The sequence below is a fragment of the Phalangium opilio genome, unplaced genomic scaffold (genome assembly GCF_054372755.1).
Source record: "Phalangium opilio isolate 3A_F unplaced genomic scaffold, DU_Popi_V2 ptg001675l_1, whole genome shotgun sequence".
In the NCBI taxonomy this organism is placed as follows: Eukaryota; Metazoa; Arthropoda; class Arachnida; order Opiliones; family Phalangiidae; genus Phalangium; species Phalangium opilio.
This window is the reverse complement of record NW_028324261.1, coordinates 1,922,433-1,941,277: the sequence shown is the minus strand read 5'-3', so window position 1 is coordinate 1,941,277 and position 18,845 is coordinate 1,922,433. Positions and strand designations below refer to the sequence as shown.

The window sequence follows — 18,845 nt, the reverse complement described above, 5'->3', positions numbered from 1 at the left end:
TCACATCTGAGACCTCACAACACCGCTCCCGGGAGGGCTTAAACCACCAGCTTTTGAATAACAGCTGAACGCGCTAACCATTGCGCCACGGAAGCCCAAATATTAAACGGTCGTCAGGTATTGTGGAAAACTCTTGACTTTTACGTCACATCTGAGACCTCACAACACCGCTCTCGGATGGGCTCGAACCACCAACCTTTCGGTTAACAGCCGAACGCGCCAACCATTGAGCCACGGAAGCTCAGTAATTAAATGGTTGTCAGGTATTGTGGAGAAACCTTGACTTTTTACGCCACATCTGAGACCTCACAACACCGGTTTCGGGTGGGCTCGAACCACCAACTTACTGGTTAACAGCCGAACGCGCTAACCATTGAGCCACGGAAGTTCAGAAATTATATGGTTGTCTCGTATTGTGGAAAAACTCAGACTTTTTACGTTACATCTGAGACCCCACAAAACGCTCCCGGTGGGGCTCGAACCACCAACCTTTAGAATAACAGCTGAGCGCACTAACCATTGCGCCACGGAAGCCCAAAAATTAAATGTTCGTCAGGTATTGTGGAAAAACTCTGACTTTTCACGTTACATCTGAGACACCACAAAACGCTCCCGGATGGGCTCGAACCACCAAACTTTCGGTTCGTCAGTTATTGTGGAAAACGTTTGACTTTTTACGTTACATCTGAGACCTCACAACACCGCTCCCAGATGGGCTCGAACCACCAACCTATTGGTTAACAGCCGAACGCGCTAACCATTGAGCCACGGAAGTTCAGAAATTAAATGTTTGTCCCGTATTGTGAAAAAGTTTTGACTTTTTACGCTACATCTGAGACCCCACAACACCTCTCCTGGTTGGGCTCGAAACACCAACCTTTCGGTTAACTGCTGAACGCGCTAACCATTGCGCCACGGAAGCCCAAATATTAAATGGTCGTCAGGTATTGTGGAAAAACCTCGACTTTTTACGTCACATCTGAGACATCACAACACCGCTCCCGGGTACGCTCGAACCACCAACCTTTCGGTTAACAGCCGAACGCGCTAACCTTTGCGCCACGGAAGCCCAAATATTAAATGGTCGTCAGGTATTGTGGAAAACCCTCGACTTTTTACGTCACATCTGAGACATCACAACACCGCTCCCGGGTACGCTCGAACCACCAACCTTTTGAATAACAGTTGAGCGCGCAAACCATTGCGCCACGGAAGCCCAAAAATTAAATGTTCGTCAGGTATTGTGGAAAAACTCTGACTTTTTACGTCACATCTGAGACCTCACAACACCGCTCCCGGATGGGCACGAACCACCAACCTTTCGGTTAACAGCCGAACGCGCTAACCATTGCGCCACGGACGCCCAAAAATTAAATGGTCGTCAGGTATTGTGGGAAAATTTGGGTTTTTACGTTACATTACAGATCCCACAACACCGCTCCCGGGTGGGCTCGAACCACCAACCTTTCGATTAACAGCTGGACGCGCTAATTATTGCGCCACGGAAGCCCAAAAATGAAATGTTCGTCAGGTATTGTGGAAAAACTCTGACATTTTACGTAACATCTGAGACGTCACAACACCGCTCCCGGATGGGCTCGAACCACCAACCTCTCGGTTAACAGCCGAACGCGCTAACCATTGCGCCACGGACGCCCAAAAATGAAATGTTCGTCAGGTATTGAGGTAAAACTTAGGCTATTTACGTTACATTTGAGATCACAAAACACCGCTCCCGGGTGGGCTCGAACCACCAACCTATTGGTTAAAAGCCGAACGCGCTAACAATTGAGCCACGGAAGCTCAGAAAATAAATGGTTATCACGTATTATGGAAAAGTTTGACTTTTCACGCTACATCTGAGACCTCACAACACCGCTCCCGGATGGGCTCGAACCACCAACCTTTCGATTAACAGCCGAACGCGCTAACCATTCGCCACGGACGCCCAAAAATTAAATGGTCGTCAGGTATTGTGGAAAAACTCTGACATTTTACGTTACATCTGAGACGTCACAACACCTCTCCCGGATGAGCTCGAACCACCAACCTATTGGTTAACAGCCGAACGCGCTAACCATTGCGCCACTGAAGCCCAAAAATTAAATTTTCGTCAGGTATTGAGGTAAAACTTTGACTTTTTACTTCACATCTGAGACCTCACAACACCGCTCCCGGATGGGCTCGAACCACCAACCTTTCGATTAACAGCTGAGCGCGCTAACCATTGCGCCACGGAAGCCCAAAAATTAAATGTTCGTCAGGTATTGTGGAAAAACTCTGACTTTTTACGTCACATCTGAGACCTCACAACACCGCTCCCGGATGGGCACGAACCACCAACCTTTCGGTTCATAGCCGAACGCGCTAACCAATGCACTGCGGAAACCCAAAAATTCAATGGTCGTCAGGTATTGTGGAAAAACTTTGGTTTTTACGTTACATTTGAGATCCCACAACACCGGTCCCGGGTGGGCTCGAACCACCAACCTATTGGTTAACAGCCGAACGCGCTAACAATTAAGCCACGGAAGCTCAGAAATTAAATGGTTATCACGTATCGTGGAAAAGTTTTGAATTTTTATGCTACATCTGAGACCCCACAACACCGCTCCCGGGTGGGCTCGAACCACCAACCTATTGGTTAACAGGCGAACTCGCTAACCATTGAGCCACGGAAGCTCAGGAATTAAATGGTTGTCCCGTATTGTGGAAAAGTTTTGACTTTTTACGCTACATCTGGGACCCCACAACACCTCTCCCGGGTGGGCTCGAACCACCCACCTTCCGGTTAACTGCTGAACGCACTAACCATTGCGCCACGGAAGCCCAAAAATTAAATGTTCGTCAGTTATTGTGGAAAAACTCTGACATTTTACGTTACCTCTGAGACCTCACAGCACCGCTCCCGGGAGGGCTCAAACCACCACTCTTTTGAATAACAGCTGAACGCGCTAACCATTGCGCCACGGAAGCCCCAAAATTGAATGGTCGTCAGGTATTGTGGAAAAACCTTGACTTTTTACGCCACATCTGAGACCTCACAACACCGATTTCGGGTGGGCTCGAACCACCAACTTACTGGTTAACAGCCGAACGCGCTAACCATTGAGCCACGGAAGTTCAGAAATTATATATTTGTCTCGTATTGTGGAAAAACTCTGACTTTTTACGTCACATCTGAGACCTCACAACACCGCTCCCGGATGGGCACGAACCACCAACCTTTCGGTTCATAGCCGAACGCGCTAACAATTAAGCCACGGAAGCTCAGAAATTAAATGGTTATCACGTATCGTGGAAAAGTTTTGAATTTTTATGCTACATCTGAGACCCCACAACACCGCTCCCGGGTGGGCTCGAACCACCAACCTATTGGTTAACAGCCGAACGCGCTAACCATTGAGCCACGGAAGCTCAGGAATGAAATGGTTGTCCCGTATTGTGGAAAAGTTTTGACTTTTTACGCTACATCTGGGACCCCACAACACCTCTCCCGGGTGGGCTCGAACCACCCACCTTTCGGTTAACTGCTGAACGCACTAACCATTGCGCCACGGAAGCCCAAAAATTAAATGTTCGTCAGTTATTGTGGAAAAACTCTGACATTTTACGTTACATCTGAGACCTCACAGCACCGCTCCCGGGAGGGCTCAAACCACCACTCTTTTGAATAACAGCTGAACGCGCTAACCATTGCGCCACGGAAGCCCCAAAATTGAATGGTCGTCAGGTATTGTGGAAAAACCTTGACTTTTTACGCCACATCTGAGACCTCACAACACCGATTTCGGGTGGGCTCGAACCACCAACTTACTGGTTAACAGCCGAACGCGCTAACCATTGAGCCACGGAAGTTCAGAAATTATATATTTGTCTCGTATTGTGGAAAAACTCTGACTTTTTACGTCACATCTGAGACCTCACAACACCGCTCCCGGATGGGCACGAACCACCAACCTTTCGGTTCATAGCCGAACGCGCTAACAATTAAGCCACGGAAGCTCAGAAATTAAATGGTTATCACGTATCGTGGAAAAGTTTTGAATTTTTATGCTACATCTGAGACCCCACAACACCGCTCCCGGGTGGGCTCGAACCACCAACCTATTGGTTAACAGCCGAACGCGCTAACCATTGAGCCACGGAAGCTCAGGAATTAAATGGTTGTCCCGTATTGTGGAAAAGTTTTGACTTTTTACGCTACATCTGGGACCCCACAACACCTCTCCCGGGTGGGCTCGAACCACCCACCTTTCGGTTAACTGCTGAACGCACTAACCATTGCGCCACGGAAGCCCAAAAATTAAATGTTCGTCAGTTATTGTGGAAAAACTCTGACATTTTACGTTACATCTGAGACCTCACAGCACCGCTCCCGGGAGGGCTCAAACCACCACTCTTTTGAATAACAGCTGAACGCGCTAACCATTGCGCCACGGAAGCCCCAAAATTGAATGGTCGTCAGGTATTGTGGAAAAACCTTGACTTTTTACGCCACATCTGAGACCTCACAACACCGATTTCGGGTGGGCTCGAACCACCAACTTACTGGTTAACAGCCGAACGCGCTAACCATTGAGCCACGGAAGTTCAGAAATTATATATTTGTCTCGTATTGTGGAAAAACTCTGACTTTTTACGTCACATCTGAGACCTCACAACACCGCTCCCGGATGGGCACGAACCACCAACCTTTCGGTTCATAGCCGAACGCGCTAACCAATGCGCTACGGAAACCCAAAATTTCAATGGTCGTCAGGTATTGTGGAAAAACTTTGGTTTTTACGTTACATTTGAGATCCCACAACACCGGTCCCGGGTGGGCTCGAACCACCAACCTATTGGTTAACAGCCGAACGCGCTAACAATTAAGCCACGGAAGTTCAGAAATTATATGTTTGTCTCGTATTGTGGAAAAACTCTGACTTTCTACGTCACATCTGAGACCTCACAACACCGCTCCCGTGAGGGCTTAAACCACCAGCTTTTGAATAACAGCTGAACGCGCTAACCATTGCGCCACGGAAGCCCAAATATTAAACGGTCGTCAGGTATTGTGGAAAACTCTTGACTTTTACGTCACATCTGAGACCTCACAACACCGCTCCCGGATGGGCTCGAACCACCAACCTTTCGGTTAACAGCCGAACGCGCCAACCATTGAGCCACGGAAGCTCAGTAATTAAATGGTTGTCAGGTATTGTGGAGAAACCTTGACTTTTTACGCCACATCTGAGACCTCACAACACCGGTTTCGTGTGGGCTCGAACCACCAACTTACTGGTTAACAGCCGAACGCGCTAACCATTGAGCCACGGAAGTTCAGAAATTATATGGTTGTCTCGTATTGTGGAAAAACTCTGACTTTTTACGTTACATCTGAGACCCCACAAAACGCTCCCGGAGGGGCTCGAACCACCAACCTTTAGAATAACAGCTGAGCGCACTAACCATTGCGCCACGGAAGCCCAAAAATTAAATGTTCGTCAGGTATCGTGGAAAAACTCTGACTTTTCACGTTACATCTGAGACACCACAAAACGCTCCCGGATGGGCTCGAACCACCAAACTTTCGGTTCGTCAGTTATTGTGGAAAACGTTTGACTTTTTACGTTACATCTGAGACCTCACAACACCGCTCCCAGATGGGCTCGAACCACCAACCTATTGGTTAACAGCCGAACGCGCTAACCATTGAGCCACGGAAGTTCAGAAATTAAATGTTTGTCCCGTATTGTGAAAAAGTTTTGACTTTTTACGCTACATCTGAGACCCCACAACACCTCTCCTGGTTGGGCTCGAAACACCAACCTTTCGGTTAACTGCTGAACGCGCTAACCATTGCGCCACGGAAGCCCAAATATTAAATGGTCGTCAGGTATTGTGGAAAAACCTCGACTTTTTACGTCACATCTGAGACATCACAACACCGCTCCCGGGTACGCTCGAACCACCAACCTTTCGGTTAACAGCCGAACGCGCTAACCTTTGCGCCACGGAAGCCCAAATATTAAATGGTCGTCAGGTATTGTGGAAAACCCTCGACTTTTTACGTCACATCTGAGACATCACAACACCGCTCCCGGGTACGCTCGAACCACCAACCTTTTGAATAACAGTTGAGCGCGCAAACCATTGCGCCACGGAAGCCCAAAAATTAAATGTTCGTCAGGTATTGTGGAAAAACTCTGACTTTTTACGTCACATCTGAGGCCTCACAACACCGCTCCCGGATGGGCACGAACCACCAACCTTTCGGTTAACAGCCGAACGCGCTAACCATTGCGCCACGGACGCCCAAAAATTAAATGGTCGTCAGGTATTGTGGGAAAATTTGGGTTTTTACGTTACATTTCAGATCCCACAACACAGCTCCCGGGTGGGCTCGAACCACCAACCTTTCGATTAACAGCTGGACGCGCTAATTATTGCGCCACGGAAGCCCAAAAATGAAATGTTCGTCAGGTATTGTGGAAAAACTCTGACATTTTTCGTAACATCTGAGACGTCACAACACCGCTCCCGGATGGGCTCGAACCACCAACCTCTCGGTTAACAGCCGAACGCGCTAACCATTGCGCCACGGACGCCCAAAAATGAAATGTTCGTCAGGTATTGAGGTAAAACTTAGGCTATTTACGTTACATTTGAGATCCCAAAACACCGCTCCCGGGTGGGCTCGAACCACCAACCTATTGGTTAAAAGCCGAACGCGCTAACAATTGAGCCACGGAAGCTCAGAAAATAAATGGTTATCACGTATTATGGAAAAGTTTGACTTTTCACGCTACATCTGAGACCTCACAACACCGCTCCCGGATGGGCTCGAACCACCAACCTTTCGATTAACAGCCGAACGCGCTAACCATTCGCCACGGACGCCCAAAAATTAAATGGTCGTCAGGTATTGTGGAAAAACTCTGACATTTTACGTTACATCTGAGACGTCACAACACCTCTCCCGGATGAGCTCGAACCACCAACCTATTGGTTAACAGCCGAACGCGCTAACCATTGCGCCACTGAAGCCCAAAAATTAAATTTTCGTCAGGTATTGAGGTAAAACTTTGACTTTTTACTTCACATCTGAGACCTCACAACACCGCTCCCGGATTGGCTCGAACCACCAACCTTTCGATTAACAGCTGAGCGCGCTAACCATTGCGCCACGGAAGCCCAAAAATTAAATGTTCGTCAGGTATTGTGGAAAAACTCTGACTTTTTACGTCACATCTGAGACCTCACAACACCGCTCCCGGATGGGCACGAACCACCAACCTTTCGGTTCATAGCCGAACGCGCTAACCAATGCGCTACGGAAACCCAAAAATTCAATGGTCGTCAGGTATTGTGGAAAAACTTTGGTTTTTACGTTACATTTGAGATCCCACAACACCGGTCCCGGGTGGGCTCGAACCACCAACCTATTGGTTAACAGCCGAACGCGCTAACAATTAAGCCACGGAAGCTCAGAAATTAAATGGTTATCACGTATCGTGGAAAAGTTTTGAATTTTTATGCTACATCTGAGACCCCACAACACCGCTCCCGGGTGGGCTCGAACCACCAACCTATTGGTTAACAGCCGAACGCGCTAACCATTGAGCCACGGAAGCTCAGGAATTAAATGGTTGTCCCGTATTGTGGAAAAGTTTTGACTTTTTACGCTACATCTGGGACCCCACAACACCTCTCCCGGGTGGGCTCGAACCACCCACCTTTCGGTTAACTGCTGAACGCACTAACCATTGCGCCACGGAAGCCCAAAAATTAAATGTTCGTCAGTTATTGTGGAAAAACTCTGACATTTTACGTTACATCTGAGACCTCACAGCACCGCTCCCGGGAGGGCTCAAACCACCACTCTTTTGAATAACAGCTGAACGCGCTAACCATTGCGCCACGGAAGCCCAAAAATTGAATGGTCGTCAGGTATTGTGGAAAAACCTTGACTTTTTACGCCACATCTGAGACCTCACAACACCGATTTCGGGTGGGCTCGAACCACCAACTTACTGGTTAACAGCCGAACGCGCTAACCATTGAGCCACGGAAGTTCAGAAATTATATATTTGTCTCGTATTGTGGAAAAACTCTGACTTTCTACGTCACATCTGAGACCTCACAACACCGCTCCCGGGAGGGCTTAAACCACCAGCTTTTGAATAACAGCTGAACGCGCTAACCATTGCGCCACGGAAGCCCAAATATTAAACGGTCGTCAGGTATTGTGGAAAACTCTTGACTTTTACGTCACATCAGAGACCTCACAACACCGCTCCCGGATGGGCTCGAACCACCAACCTTTCGGTTAACAGCCGAACGCGCCAACCATTGAGCCACGGAAGCTCAGTAATTAAATGGTTGTCAGGTATTGTGGAGAAACCTTGACTTTTTACGCCACATCTGAGACCTCACAACACCGGTTTCGGGTGGGCTCGAACCACCAACTTACTGGTTAACAGCCGAACGCGCTAACCATTGAGCCACGGAAGTTCAGAAATTATATGGTTGTCTCGTATTGTGGAAAAACTCTGACTTTTTACGTTACATCTGAGACCCCACAAAACGCTCCCGGAGGGGCTCGAACCACCAACCTTTAGAATAACAGCTGAGCGCACTAACCATTGCGCCACGGAAGCCCAAAAATTAAATGTTCGTCAGGTATTGTGGAAAAACTCTGACTTTTCACGTTACATCTGAGACACCACAAAACGCTCCCGGATGGGCTCGAACCACCAAACATTCGGTTCGTCAGTTATTGTGGAAAACGTTTGACTTTTTACGTTACATCTGAGACCTCACAACACCGCTCCCAGATGGGCTCGAACCACCAACCTATTGGTTAACAGCCGAACGCGCTAACCATTGAGCCACGGAAGTTCAGAAATTAAATGTTCGTCAGTTATTGTGGAAAAGCTATGACATTTTACGTTACATCTGAGACCTCACAACACCGCTTTCGGGTGGGCTCGAACCACCAACCTTTCGGTTAACAGCCGAACGCGCTAACCATTGCGCCACGGAAGCCCAAATATTAAATGGTCGTCAGGTATTGTGGAAAAACTCTGACATTTTACGTTACATCTGAGACGTCACAACACCTCTCCCGGATGAGCTCGAACCACCAACCTATTGGTTAACAGCCGAACGCGCTAACCATTGCGCCACTGAAGCCCAAAAATTAAATTTTCGTCAGGTATTGAGGTAAAACTTTGACTTTTTACTTCACATCTGAGACCTCACAACACCGCTCCCGGATGGGCTCGAACCACCAACCTTTCGATTAACAGCTGAGCGCGCTAACCATTGCGCCACGGAAGCCCAAAAATTAAATGTTCGTCAGGTATTGTGGAAAAACTCTGACTTTTTACGTCACATCTGAGACCTCACAACACCGCTCCCGGATGGGCACGAACCACCAACCATTCGGTTCATAGCCGAACGCGCTAACCAATGCGCTACGGAAACCCAAAAATTCAATGGTCGTCAGGTATTGTGGAAAAACCTTGACTTTTTACCCCACATCTGAGACCTCACAACACCGATTTCGGGTGGGCTCGAACCACCAACTTACTGGTTAACAGCCGAACGCGCTAACCATTGAGCCACGGAAGTTCAGGAATTATATATTTGTCTCGTATTGTGGAAAAACTCTGACTTTCTACGTCACATCTGAGACCTCACAACACCGCTCCCGGGAGGGCTTAAACCACCAGCTTTTGAATAACAGCTGAACGCGCTAACCATTGCGCCACGGAAGCCCAAATATTAAACGGTCGTCAGGTATTGTGGAAAACTCTTGACTTTTACGTCACATCTGAGACCTCACAACACCGCTCCCGGATGGGCTCGAACCACCAACCTTTCGGTTAACAGCCGAACGCGCCAACCATTGAGCCACGGAAGCTCAGTAATTAAATGGTTGTCAGATATTGTGGAGAAACCTTGACTTTTTACGCCACATCTGAGACCTCACAACACCGGTTTCGGGTGGGCTCGAACCACCAACTTACTGGTTAACAGCCGAACGCGCTAACCATTGAGCCACGGAAGTTCAGAAATTATATGGTTGTCTCGTATTGTGGAAAAACTCTGACTTTTTACGTTACATCTGAGACCCCACAAAACGCTCCCGGAGGGGCTCGAACCACCAATCTTTAGAATAACAGCTGAGCGCACTAACCATTGCGCCACGGAAGCCCAAAAATTAAATGTTCGTCAGGTATTGTGGAAAAACTCTGACTTTTCACGTTACATCTGAGACACCACAAAACGCTCCCGGATGGGCTCGAACCACCAAACTTTCGGTTCGTCAGTTATTGTTTAAAACGTTTGACTTTTTACGTTACATCTGAGACCTCACAACACCGCTCCCAGATGGGCTCGAACCACCAACCTATTGATTAACAGCCGAACGCGCTAACCATTGAGCCACGGAAGTTCAGAAATTAAATGTTCGTCAGTTATTGTGGAAAAACTATGACATTTTACGTTACATCTGAGACCTCACAACACCGCTTTCGGGTGGGCTCGAACCACCAACCTTTCGGTTAACAGCCGAACGCGCTAACCATTGCGCCACGGAAGCCCAAATATTAAATGGTCGTCAGGTATTGTGGAAAAACCGCGACTTTTTACGTCACATCTAAGACATCACAACTCCGCTCCCGGGTACGCTCGAACCACCAACCTTTTGAATAACAGTTGAGCGCGCTAACCATTGCGCCACGGAAGCCCAAAAATTAAATGTTCGTCAGGTATTGTGGAAAAACTCTGATTTTTACGTCACATCTGAGACCTCACAACACCGCTCCAGGATGGGCACGAACCACCAACCTTTCGGTTCATAGCCGAACGCGCTAACCAATGCGCCACGGAAACCCAAAAATTCAATGGTCGTCAGGTATTGTGGAAAAACTTTGGTTTTTACGTTACATTTGAGATCCCACAACACCGGTCCCGGGTGGGCTCGAACCACCAACCTATTGGTTAACAGCCGAACGCGCTAACAATTAAGCCACGGAAGCTCAGAAATTAAATGGTTATCACGTATTGTGGAAAAGTTTTGAATTTTTATGCTACATCTGAGACCCCGCAACACCGCTCCCGGGTGGGCTCGAACCACCAACCTATTGGTTAACAGCCGAACGCGCTAACCATTGAGCCACGGAAGCTCAGGAATTAAATGGTTGTCCCGTATTGTGGAAAAGTTTTGACTTTTTACGCTACATCTGAGACCCCACAACACCTCTCCCGGGTGGGCTCAAACCACCAACCTTTCGGTTAACTGCTGAACGCACTAACCATTGCTCCACGGAAGCCCAAAAATTAAATGTTCGTCAGTTATTGTGGAAAAACTCTGACATTTTACGTTACATCTGAGACCTCACAGCACCGCTCCCGGGAGGGCTCAAACCACCACTCTTTTGAATAACAGCTGAACGCGCTAACCATTGCGCCACGGAAGCCCAAAAATTGAATGGTCGTCAGGTATTGTGGAAAAATCTTGACTTTTTACGCCACATCTGAGACCTCACAACACCGGTTTCGGGTGGGCTAGAACCACCAACTTACTGGTTAACAGCCGAACGCGCTAACCATTGAGCCACGGAAGTTCAGAAATTATATGGTTGTCTCGTATTGTGGAAAAACTCTGACTTTTTACGTCACATCTGAGACCTTACAAACACCGCTCCCGGGAGGGCTTAAACCACCAGCTTTTGAATAACAGCTGAACGCGCTAACCATTGCGCCACGGAAGCCCAAATATTAAATGGTCGTCAGGTATTGTGGAAAACTCTTGACTTTTTACGTCACATCTGAGACCTCACAACACCGCTCCCGGATGGGCTCGAACCACCAACCTTTCGGTTAACAGCCGAACGCGCCAACCATTGCGCCATGGAAGCTAGAAACTTATATGGTCGTCAGGTATTGTGGAAAAACTTTGACTTTTTACGTCACATCTGAGACCTCACAACACCTCTCCCGGGTGGGCTCGAACCACCAAACTTTCGGTTATCAGCTGTACGAGCTAACCATTGAGCCACGGAAATTCAGAAATTAAATGTTTGTCCCGTATTGTGGAAAAGTTTTGACTTTTTACGCTACATCTGAGACCCCACAACGCCTCTCCTGGGTGGGCTCGAAACACCAACCTTTCAGTTAACTGCTGAACGCGCTAACCATTGCTCCACGGAAGCCCAAATATTAAATGTTCGTCAGTTATTGTGGAAAAACTATGACATTTTACGTTACATCTGAGACCTCACAACACCGCTTTCGGGTGGGCTCGAACCACTAACCTTTCGGTTAACAGCCGAACGCGCTAACCATTGCGCCACGGAAGCCCAAATATTAAATGGTCGTCAGGTATTGTGGAAAAACCTCGACTTTTTACGTCACATCTGAGACATCACAACACCACTCCCGGGTACGCTCGAACCACCAACCTTTTGAATAACAGTTGAGCGCGCTAAGCAATGCGCCACGGAAGCCCAAATATTAAATGTTTGTCAGGTATTGTGGAAAAACTCTGACTTTTTACGTCACATCTGAGACCTCACAACACCGCTCCCGGATGGGCACGAACCACCAACCTTTCAATTCATAGCCGAACGCGCTAACCAATGCGCCACGGAAACCCAAAAATTCAATGGTCGTCAGGTATTGTGGAAAAACTTTGGTTTTTACGTTACATTTGAGATCCCACAACACCGGTCCCGGGTGGGCTCGAACCACCAACCTATTGGTTAACAGCCGAACGCGCTAACAATTAAGCCACGGAAGCTCAGAAATTAAATGGTTATCACGTATTGTGGAAAAGTTTTGAATTTTTATGCTACATCTGAGACCCCGCAACACCGCTCCCGGGTGGGCTCGAACCACCAACCTATTGGTTAACAGCCGAACGCGCTAACCATTGAGCCACGGAAGCTCAGGAATTAAATGGTTGTCCCGTATTGTGGAAAAGTTTTGACTTTTTACGCTACATCTGAGACCCCACAACACCTCTCCCGGGTGGGCTCAAACCACCAACCTTTCGGTTAACTGCTGAACGCACTAACCATTGCTCCACGGAAGCCCAAAAATTAAATGTTCGTCAGTTATTGTGGAAAAACTCTGACATTTTACGTTACATCTGAGACCTCACAGCACCGCTCCCGGGAGGGCTCAAACCACCACTCTTTTGAATAACAGCTGAACGCGCTAACCATTGCGCCACGGAAGCCCAAAAATTGAATGGTCGTCAGGTATTGTGGAAAAATCTTGACTTTTTACGCCACATCTGAGACCTCACAACACCGGTTTCGGGTGGGCTAGAACCACCAACTTACTGGTTAACAGCCGAACGCGCTAACCATTGAGCCACGGAAGTTCAGAAATTATATGGTTGTCTCGTATTGTGGAAAAACTCTGACTTTTTACGTCACATCTGAGACCTTACAAACACCGCTCCCGGGAGGGCTTAAACCACCAGCTTTTGAATAACAGCTGAACGCGCTAACCATTGCGCCACGGAAGCCCAAATATTAAATGGTCGTCAGGTATTGTGGAAAACTCTTGACTTTTTACGTCACATCTGAGACCTCACAACACCGCTCCCGGATGGGCTCGAACCACCAACCTTTCGGTTAACAGCCGAACGCGCCAACCATTGCGCCATGGAAGCTAGAAACTTATATGGTCGTCAGGTATTGTGGAAAAACTTTGACTTTTTACGTCACATCTGAGACCTCACAACACCTCTCCCGGGTGGGCTCGAACCACCAAACTTTCGGTTATCAGCTGTACGAGCTAACCATTGAGCCACGGAAATTCAGAAATTAAATGTTTGTCCCGTATTGTGGAAAAGTTTTGACTTTTTACGCTACATCTGAGACCCCACAACGCCTCTCCTGGGTGGGCTCGAAACACCAACCTTTCAGTTAACTGCTGAACGCGCTAACCATTGCTCCACGGAAGCCCAAATATTAAATGTTCGTCAGTTATTGTGGAAAAACTATGACATTTTACGTTACATCTGAGACCTCACAACACCGCTTTCGGGTGGGCTCGAACCACTAACCTTTCGGTTAACAGCCGAACGCGCTAACCATTGCGCCACGGAAGCCCAAATATTAAATGGTCGTCAGGTATTGTGGAAAAACCTCGACTTTTTACGTCACATCTGAGACATCACAACACCACTCCCGGGTACGCTCGAACCACCAACCTTTTGAATAACAGTTGAGCGCGCTAAGCAATGCGCCACGGAAGCCCAAATATTAAATGTTTGTCAGGTATTGTGGAAAAACTCTGACTTTTTACGTCACATCTGAGACCTCACAACACCGCTCCCGGATGGGCACGAACCACCAACCTTTCAATTCATAGCCGAAAGCGCTAACCAATGCTGCACGGAAACCCAAAAATTAAATGGTTGTCAGGTATTGTGGAAAAACTTTGGTTTTTACGTTACATTTGAGATCCCACAACACCGGTCCCGGGTGGGCTCGAACCACCACTTTCAATGAGTGTTTTATAGGGAATTAAGCTGAATTCGGTCAAAAATTTCTCCAAAAAAAATGCATTCAAAAAAGTACCGAAAAAATCGCAGGTTTTTCTTCTTCAAGACACAAAATCCGTGAATACGATTTCTTATTGAAAATTGAATTTTAAGTTTTTTGAATGAATATCGTTACATTGCTTGAATTAAAGCAAAAAGTATAAAAATAATGGTTTCAATGAATATATTTGAAAATAGTGAAGAAATACTCAAAGTATGATTCTTTGGCCGTGAAACGTCGATTTTGAAAATGTTATTAAAAATCGAGGTACATTTTTATTTATTGTTCAATCGAGATGAAATCACTTTTATTGAGTGTTTTATAGGGAATTAAGCTGAATTCGGTCAAACATTTCTCCAGAAAAAAATGCATTCAAAAGTGTACCGAAAAAATCGCATGTTTTTCTTCGTCAAGATACAAAATCCGTGACAACGATTTCTTATTGAAAAATTGAATTTTAACAGTTTTTTGAATGAATATCGTTATATTTGCTTGAATTAAAGCAAAAAGTATAAAAATAATGGTTTCAGTGGTTATATTTGAAAATAGTGAAGAAATACTCAAAATATGCTTCTTTGGCCGTGAAACGTCGATTTTGAAAATGTTATTAAAAATCGAGGTACATTTTTATTTATTGTTCAATCGAGATGAAATCACTTTTAATGAGTGTTTTATAGGGAATTAAGCTGAATTGGGTCAAAAATTTCTCCAGAAAAAAATGCATTCAAAAAAGTACCGAAAAAATCGCATGTTTTTCTTCTTCAAGATACAAAATCCGTGACAACGATTTCTGATTGAATAATTTAATTTTAACAGTTTTTTGATTGAATATCGTTACATTTGCTTGAATTAAAGCAAAAAGTATAAAAATAATGGTTTCAGTGAACATATTTGAAAATAGTGAAGAAATACTACAGTCACTGGTAACAAGATCTATCTGCATTCTCGACGCTCCCACTACCGTGATTATTGCTATCTTTCTGTTGTGCCCTACTTGTGAGAAGTCAGTTCGCTTTCGCTCGTGATCGATTAGTTTTGTTGCCAAATCCGGCCCCATCAAAAACGAGTAACTAGCAAACCGTGTTAAAAAATCTTCTGTTATTGCGTCGCAACCTAAAAAAAATGGCGTGTAAATTCAAGACCAACGTACTTTCGTGAAACATTCAACGCCCGCTATATAAAAAATAAAATCGAATATCTCTTATTTTATCAGCAACCGACGAAAAATTTGGAATCTCAATTTTTCACTCTTCAGAGCACCAGCCACTGTGAACAAGGACTAAATGTATTCTATCTTTCAGGTATGAATGATCACCGTTAACGTATTCAACGTCTCGCCTTCCACTGTGATCGCTACCGTCGGCTTAGCTACTTGCAAATCGTCGTAAGTCATCCCGCTTTTGCTGGTGGACAGCTTTCTCCAAGACCCGTATTTGCCTCGTGATAAGTACCATTAACGCATAACTTACAATCCGTGCTGAAACAAAAAACATCCGTTCTTGCGTCGCTTAAAAAAGACCTGGCGTGCAAAGCCAAGAGCATCGGTCTTCTTAAAAAAATCAACGCCCGCTTCTAAAAAAAAAGAAAGGAACTACTCTCGCTTATCTCATCTACAACCGAGGATTTAAATTGTGATCTCAACGCTTTGGAGCTTCAGTCACTGGTAACAAGATCTAACTGCATTCTCGACGCTCCCACTACCGTGATTATTGCTATCTTTCTGTGGTGCCCTACTTGTGAGAAGTCAGTTCGCTTTCGCTCGTGATCGATTAGTTTTGTTGCCAAATCCGGCCCCATCAAAAACGAGTAACTAGCAAACCGTGTTAAAAAATCTTCTGTAATTGCGTCGCAACCTAAAAAAACTGGCGTGTAAATTCAAGACCAACGTACTTTCGTGAAACATTCAACGCCCGCTATATAAAAAATAAAATCGAATATCTCTTATTTTATCAGCAACCGACGAAAAATTTGGAATCTCAATTTTTCACACTTCAGAGCACCAGCCACTGTGAACAAGGAGGGGTTTGTTTGTTCATGTATTGCTTAATTACTTGAACCTGTTCTTTCAATTAAAAATAATAACATATCTTTAGTGTAGCGGTTATCGCATCCGCCTCACTCCCGGAAGGCCACAGGTTCGAAACCGCGAAGTTTTTTTTTTTTTGCTTGGAACATGCAAAGACCTTTATAATTATCCGAACATTTGTGTCAAGGTCACATTATTTACATCCCCGTATCTCTGGTAGAACCAGAGTTACGAGCCTGCAAACTTTATTTTCAAAAATCAAAAGTAACCTTCTAACAATAAGTGAGACAAAAAATAAGTTGACGACGATATTGAGGTAGCCTCAAGTTTAAAGTATCCTTGTATGGGGAGCAAAGAGTACTATAACATTTCCAAAGGAGATCCCAGTATCTCTTGTAGAACAAGAGATATGAGCCTCCAAAGTTTAGTGCAAAAATCATAAGTAACATAATAAAAATAAGTGAGACGATACCAAAGTTGACGAACATTTTGCTTAATATCTCGGCCCATGTTTGTCGTAGCTCAATGTTTTTAGTATGGTTAGATGGGGGACAATTTGGACTATAACATATCCTAAGGACATCCCCGTATCTCTAGTAGACACAGAGTTATGGGCCTGCAAAATATAGTCTAATGCATTTCCTAAGGACGGGTTGTTTGTTTACGTTTAGCTTAATTACTCGGCCCCTGTTTGTCGTAGCTCAATGTTTTTAGTATGGTTAGATGGGGGACAAATTGGACTATAACATATCCTAAGGACATCCCCGTATCTCCAGTAGATACAGAGTTACGAGCCTGCAAATTATAGTCTAATGCATTTTCTATGGAGGGGTTTGTTTGTTCACGTATTGCTTAATTACTTGACCCTGTTCTTTCGATTAAAAATAATAACATATCTTTAGTGTAGCGGTTATCGCATCCGCCTCACTCTCGGAAGGCCACAGGTTCGAAACCGCGAAGTTTTTTTTTATAATTATCCGAACATTTGTGTCAAGGTCACATTATTTACATCCCCGTATCTCTGGTAGAACCAGAGTTACCAGCCTCCAGAATTTAGTCTAATGTATTTCCTATGGAGGGGTTTGTTTGTTTACGATTAGCTTAATTACTCGACTACTGTTTGTCGAAGCCCTAATTCTTAGTATGGCTAGATGGGGGACAAATTGGTCTATAACATACTCAAAGGACATCCCCGTATCTCCAGTAGAAACAGAGTTACGAGCCTGCAAAGTTTATTTTCAAAAATCAAAAGCAACCATCTAACAATAAGTGAGACAAAAAATAAGTTGACGACGATATTGAGGTAGCCTCAAGTTTAAAGTATCCTTGTATGGGGAGCAAAGAGTACTATAACATATCCAAAGGAGATCCCAGTATCTCTTGTAGAACAAGAGTTATGAGCCTCCAAAGTTTAGTGCAAAAATCATAAGTAACATAATAAAAATAAGTGAGACGATACCAAAGTTGACGAACATTTTGCTTAATATCTCGGCCCTTGTTTGTCGTAGCTCAATGTTTTTAATATAATTAGATGGGGGACAATTTGGACTATAACATATCCAAAGGACATCCCCGTATCTCTAGTAGACACAGAGTTATGGGCCTGCAAAGTATAGTCTAATGCATTTCCTAAGGACGGGTGTTTGTTTACGTTTGGCTTAATTATTCGGCCCCTGTTTGTCGTAGCTCAATGTTTTTAGTATGGTTAGATGGGTGACAAATTGCACTATAACATACTCAAAGGACATCCCCGTATCTTCAGTGGAAACAGAGTTACGAGCCTGCAAAGTATAGTCTAACTCATTTCCTATGGAGGGGTTTGTTTCTTTACGTTTTGCTTAAGTACTCGGCCCCTGTTTGTCGTAGCCCAAAGTTTTTAGTATGGTTAGATGAAGGACAAATTGGACCATAACATATCCTAAGGACATCCCGGTATCTCTAGTAGACACAGAGTTATGGGCCTTGCAAAGTATAGTCTAATGCATTTTCTAAGGAGGGGTTTGTTTATTCACGTATTGCTTAATTACTTGACCCTGTTCTTTCGATTAGAAATAATAACATATCTTTAGTGTAGCGGTTATCGCATCCGCCTCACTCCCGGAAGGCCACAGGTTCGAAACCGCGAAGTTTTTTTTTTGCTTGGAACATGCAAAGACCTTTATAATTATCCGAACATTTGTGTCAAGGTCACATTATTTACATCCCCGTATCTCTGGTAGAACCAGAGTTACGAGCCTGCAAAGTTTATTTTCAAAAATCAAAAG

General features: G+C 45.3%; 3 non-coding genes across 3 annotated transcripts; all 3 read right to left on the bottom strand.

Moving 5' to 3' along the window:
• Positions 1-4,667: 4,667 nt before the first annotated feature.
• Positions 4,668-4,740, bottom strand: TRNAH-AUG (transfer RNA histidin (anticodon AUG)). The gene has a single exon. It is a non-coding gene; the product is annotated as a tRNA-His (tRNA).
• Positions 4,741-7,253: 2,513 nt separating this feature from the next.
• On the bottom strand, positions 7,254-7,326 carry TRNAH-AUG (transfer RNA histidin (anticodon AUG)). The gene has a single exon. It is a non-coding gene; the product is annotated as a tRNA-His (tRNA).
• Positions 7,327-9,401: 2,075 nt separating this feature from the next.
• TRNAH-AUG (transfer RNA histidin (anticodon AUG)) lies at positions 9,402-9,474 on the bottom strand. The gene has a single exon. It is a non-coding gene; the product is annotated as a tRNA-His (tRNA).
• Positions 9,475-18,845: the final 9,371 nt, after the last annotated feature.